The following is a 6,000-nucleotide window of genomic DNA, read 5'->3' on the forward strand; positions in this document are numbered from 1 at the left end:
GTTTCTCATCCATACACACCATACATATTGGTTGTGCTCACGTCAATTACCGTGCACTACCCTGCAAGACAGTCTAACTGCAGAAGAGAAGGTGTCACATGGAGAGACATTATGCGTCCGGTACTGCAGTGAAACTGGTAGTGGCAGCTTTGAACCACCGAAATAGTGAGCCACTTGATGCAATAAACACTTCATTTCTCTTAGCGTGATGACACAGTCTTTATCATTTTTTTTTCCTGAATTAATGTACTTCTTCGAGTCGTACTAACTCCTCACGCATCATTGTTGACAGCTGTAATGTGTGTCACACCAAATTCATAATTCTTTAACAAAGCAAGAGCGACCACTTATGCTGTTAGTTCGAATCTCAGCCTTCAGCCGCTAATAAATCTTTTATCGATACAATTAATTAACAGATACTTTACTCATCCAACATTTCTTATAGAATTCACAAGCTTTACGGTTATGAGCTGTTTAGACTGGGAATAGGAGACTGAAAAATGGTAATATATGACCTTATCTATAGAAAGCTTATCAGCGATCGCTAAAAAAGTCATATTTTACTGCCTTCTGATCCAGGAAACCACATGTAGTTACAATGATCCTGCTCCAGTAGGTTTTATTTCTTGCTTTCTGACACACATCGTCCTGTATGATGATCTGCAGCAGATCGTTATCCAGTAGATTCCCTTGTCTGTTTCTTGGCTTACTTCGAGCTCTTTCCCACCAGAAACAAAATCTGGAATTTTCAAGGGATCGGGAGACGTCCTTCCAAACGACCGTAACCTGCCCACAGAGGACGACTGCTTCCATTTTTTATTTGGTTTTCGGTAGCTAATGGTCATTTTGACAAATAGAAGATAAATTATTGATATACAGTACAAAACATAAATTCATCGTATAATATGAGAACATACAGATACAAGTTTATCAAAGGGACTGAAAAGTCTGATATTGACTCACATGCACATGTAATATTGAACGATAGGTTTTGGAACTTGAAAACAAATGGAAAAACTATTTAATAATATTGATTGACGATGCTGTTCTGGCAAAAATATAAATAATGATAAAAGTGCGCCTTTAACAAAGGTGTTTGACGTACTGTGTAAAATTTTACAGTACTAGTTTAATAGAGTTATTTGTTCTGCCAAGACAGATTTCGGACAGAAAACAACAAGACAGTAAAAGTAGAGATAAAAATGTTCTGTGCTTAAAGTAAAATAATTACATATATAAAGTACGTGTTAACATGAAACGACAGTTATTACTGCGTTATTACTACAAAGATATCTTGGAAGCTTGGAAAAATTTGACTAGTTCTGTATTATATGCGCATTACTCAAAATAAGTAAAATGGTGACAATCGTAGGAAACTCTGCTTTCAGACGACGTAACTGATGCAAAAACGATTGTCTGTGCCTCTTACATTTTGCACCTGCAAAGAAAGTGTGATTGGCGTCACCTTCTGTGTCTTTAGTGCAGTCGCAGAACAAAGTTGGAGTAATTCTAGTGCTGAGAAGGTGCATCGGAGAACTTCCGTAGTTGATTCTCAGGCAGCAGACACTGGATATCAGCCATCTGGGTGCACGAACATCACGAAATGTGAGTCTATGTGGACTAACAGACTGAACACAGGATATATACCTTCCCCTGAAGAACTGAGACGTTTTCCACTCCTGTCGCCATTGTTGAGAGGCGCTGTGTGGCCAGAGGGTACAGTTCTGAAGGTGTAAATTTGAGGTCGTTTAAAGTTCCAGATTTTGTGGCTTCTTTAGTAAGAATGCCGATTTCTTCATTGTGAACGAACCCGCAGTGAAAGTTAACCAAAAGAAATTCTACCGTCTGCCTATAATTTCACACGTGACACACTGCCAAATGAGTGTCAAGATGAGATCGCTGCTTTTGTATTCCACTTATTACGCCTTAGAGATTGTAGATGCGACATAGACTCGGACAGAATGAGGATCTTGGAAACCTGGTGGGAACTGGCAGATTTTAAGGCTCCTAATATAGCTACAGCTTCGGCGGAAAAATTGAGGTTTCTTTCAGCATTTTTGAGACGTATATTTGTAGCAGAGAGAGGCACATCTCACATTTTCCGCGTCTTTCGAGCTATCGCTATATACACGCTGAAAGTCCAACCATTTTTGGTATACTTCCCACATTATATCAAGATAGAGTGAGTTGTCCGTTAGTGATGTGCCGTCTAGACATATGCGCACTTCATTGATGAGGACTGAGTAAGTGTGTATATACAGTGATTCTGTGATGATACTAACTTTCAGGGATGACTGAAAAGGCTGTGTGCATCAGTTTGAGAAAGGAACCTGGTCCGGAAACGACCGAGTCAAAATTTATAAGCGAAAATGGTTCTGATATCTCTGACAGTGGAATACATGTACCGATATTATTGTTGCTAATGTTATACGGTAGGTGCCAAGACAAGAAAAAATTGCTAGTAAACATGGCCTCTAAAATGCACACTTTAAGAGCTGTGAGCACTTGTTCATCTACGATACAGAGAAACACATCTCTTCTACTGCACACTCTTTGGTTTCCATATTGCTAGAGGAAGTAGTACTGATCAAAACAAGAAAAGATGCCCAGTATATATGGGCTCTGAAACGTATATTTTAAGAACTATGGGCAGTTGTTCAGTAGAAGAGATATGATCGTTTTACACTGGGACTTGATATAAGCTTTTCTTACCGAAATCACACATCCCTCCGATAACCCTCAGTTTTTGGAGCAAAAGATCGCTCTTTACACCGTCATATCCTCCTATGACATCCAGGAATATAGTTATGATCATTCCGTTCTTCGAAAAAACTGTCAAGATATCTGTTGACGAAAGAGTGATATTGTCAGTCATGCCTTTTTCCCTTCTAAAAGGCAAATTGGGAAGAAGCTAAGAGACTGCTTTATTCCAATCACCGATCCAGTCGTTGTTTAACTAATCACTCCAGTGTTTTCTATATAAAAAGGAAAGCGCAATGGAGCAGTACGAAATTGGCTGGCTACTATCTTTGCCTCTTTTCACGAGTGGGTCAGTTATGTGTGTTCTCTATCCCCAGTCGGTCTATAGATACACGCAGAAGGGTAGTAGCGGATTGGACAGCTTGTTACGTATCATAGCGTAGTGTATATTATCGATTCCTGGAGAGTTGCCTGTGGCCGAGTGGATTGCTCTCGTCAATTCTGCTCATGTAAACGGAGAAAGCAGGCAGTCATCAACGTGGAGTTGACCTGGTGGACCCGTGATTGGTCGAGGATACAATTAAGGAGAAGAGATTCGATTAGCGAGTTCCTTTAAGCAAGTTGTTTCCATCGTAGGAGCGTGGTCCAAGGGCGCCCATACGACAACTTCGGGGTATGGAGTATTTTTAATATTTTGGAAGACAAATGTTGACTTGTAAGTAGCCATAAGAAGTTCCTTTTCCTACCCTGTTAAAAATCTACGTAATGAGGACTTTTAAATCATTTTCTTGAAAGAAAAAAACCTGACTACACTACATTTTTTCCTTTCCCTGAGATCTAGGGGGAGCCACCCCCTTTCCCCCGAGTAAAGGAGGCGTGGCAAAAGCGCTTCTTACTAAATTTATTGATTTTGTGCCATAATTCGGTGCCACTGGTTTGTTTAGCTAATGAAAGACAAAAATTTATCCAACTCAGCTTCATTTCGCCCTTAAGGACTTTCTTAACTTGTGCTTTTATTCTCATGTAGTACAGGAAATTATCGAGCGTTCGTTGCTTGCGATGAACACTTAATGCAAGACGGTGCCGTGCCACTGCCTGAGAGCAGGTAGGTTTCTGGCAAACAGGCAGGGGATTCCTGACAACAAGAAAGTTTTTCTTCCGAGGAATAAAAGCACTTGCTGCATCGTCAGTGGACTTATGTAGCACCTTATAGGCTGTCTGCGGAGGTAATACGTAGATGGTGCACTGGATAGATTTTTCTAGTATGATCGTGTAATGTGGCCAGGACGCCTGTTCAGTTTTCCATGGATTAAAGGGGAAAAAATATTCTAGTACAGTTCAGATGACTTGTGATCGTTATCTCAACCGAGAAGTGATAGGAACCTAGCGAGTCTGTTTTGATTCACCATTTGTCGAAGCAAGTGAAATCATCAAAATAAAGCCTGTTAGCAGCTGATCTATTTGGATTTGGTGCTGAGACGACTGTAGGCCAGCCATCATTTAGAAAAATTGGAGTGCAACAAATCTGTGCAAGCCGGCCGCGGTGGTCTAGCGGTTCTAGGCGCGCAGTCCGGAACCGCGAGACTGCTACGGTCGCAGGTTCGAATCCTGCCTCGGGCATGGATGTGTGTGATGTCCTTAGGTTAGTTAGGTTTAAGTAGTTCTAAGTTCTAGGGGACTGATGACCACAGATGTTAAGTCCCATAGTGCTCAGAGCCAATTGAAATCTGTGCCATTCAGATTCGCAGCGATACGTCATCAAGCTTGGTTCTGAACGTTAACATCCCGTTCAGACAAGATACTTGTATGGAAGTTATCTAAATAAATTATCTCAGCCAGTTGTTTGGACTCTATAGCAGAGACGCTCGTGCACCGAAGCGGTGCAGAATTCAGTTGTAGGAGTCTTTAGCCTAACTTCTATTGCCTGAATGTGCGCCGAAGTTACATTTATAGGTATTCACTGGAAAGTACTCTCACAGTTTATTAAAAGACCGACTCCGCCTTTGCCATCTTGTCGATCCTTCCGTAACCTGGGAAGTGGATATTAATATTGGGTTTGAGCCACGTTCTACTCAAAGCTACTGCAAAACAACTGTTCTGGTATAGTTATCTCTGAAAAGGTTCGTGATAAGGTAGTACAGAGCGAGCATTCCGCTGGAGAAAAGAACTAATCATTGTAGTTGTTTAGAAAATAACCTGCTACGTTTCATTATTTTCAAACTTCTCTTTTTTGACTGATTAATCTAGCGACCTCTGATGAATCTAATAAACAATGTCAATATTTATTATGTTTCCTAGTATATGCCGGATATCTGACAGGTCGATTGGTGCTCCTACTGAAATTTGTTCTACGATTCCTATAATGATATTACGAAGTTTCTCAAAACTCGAACTGTCGTCGTGATGTGATGGATTGTTGTTGCCGAGCGAGGTGGAGTAATGGTTAGCACACTGGACTCGCATTCAGGAGGACGACGGTGCAAACCCACTTTCGGGCATCCAGACTCTAGTTTTCTGCAGTTTCCTTAAATCGCTCCAGGCAAATGCCGAGATGGTTCCCTTCAAAGCGAAAGGCTGACTTCCTTCCCCATCCTTAACACAAACCGAGCTTGTGTTCCGTCTCTTATGACTTCTATGTCGACGGGACGTTATACAAACAATCCTCCCTTCTTCCTTCCTTGGATTAGTGTTGAGAGAGACGTCAATGATGTTATCCATGAGAATGGGTTGCCCGTATACTATTAGAAAAACTAGGAGCCTGGACATAGACACAGGAGTTGAAGTGGTGTGGGTCGGAAGAAATCGGTTGCCTTGGGCCTTAGTGGCTTTACGAATATTGCTGCAGGTTAGGAAAAATTGCTTTGGCGTATGTCCGATTGTAGCACACGACTGGCCGTGGCATAGTAATTACTGGGTATTTAGTTGTGGCGTGCCTGTTCTGATCCTCACTTTGACCAATGTCAGCAAGAAGTGCTCGTCTCGAAGGCGGATTCTGCGGTGCTGTCGCGCTGGCTGGTGACGACATCGACAACACTCTAGCATAAGAGCGGTCTGTCGTACGAGGCAGTTGGGGCACAAGGCCATGGTAAACACGCTCTCGTCTGAGTGCAGCGAGACAGCTATGTTCGGGGCACTGTCTGTCCACTGACAAATGTTTTCCTTGACGGATTGGGCAACACGGTTACTTCTGTGACGTACACTTGTAAGGCAACCCTTCTGTTCAGACAACGTTTTGTTTCCCTATTTTCCACTTTTACGATTTTGTATCGCGTCTACAGATATCATGTAGCATTCAATGAG

Source organism: Schistocerca serialis, chromosome 3, assembly GCF_023864345.2.
Source record: "Schistocerca serialis cubense isolate TAMUIC-IGC-003099 chromosome 3, iqSchSeri2.2, whole genome shotgun sequence".
Taxonomy (NCBI): domain Eukaryota; kingdom Metazoa; phylum Arthropoda; class Insecta; order Orthoptera; family Acrididae; genus Schistocerca; species Schistocerca serialis.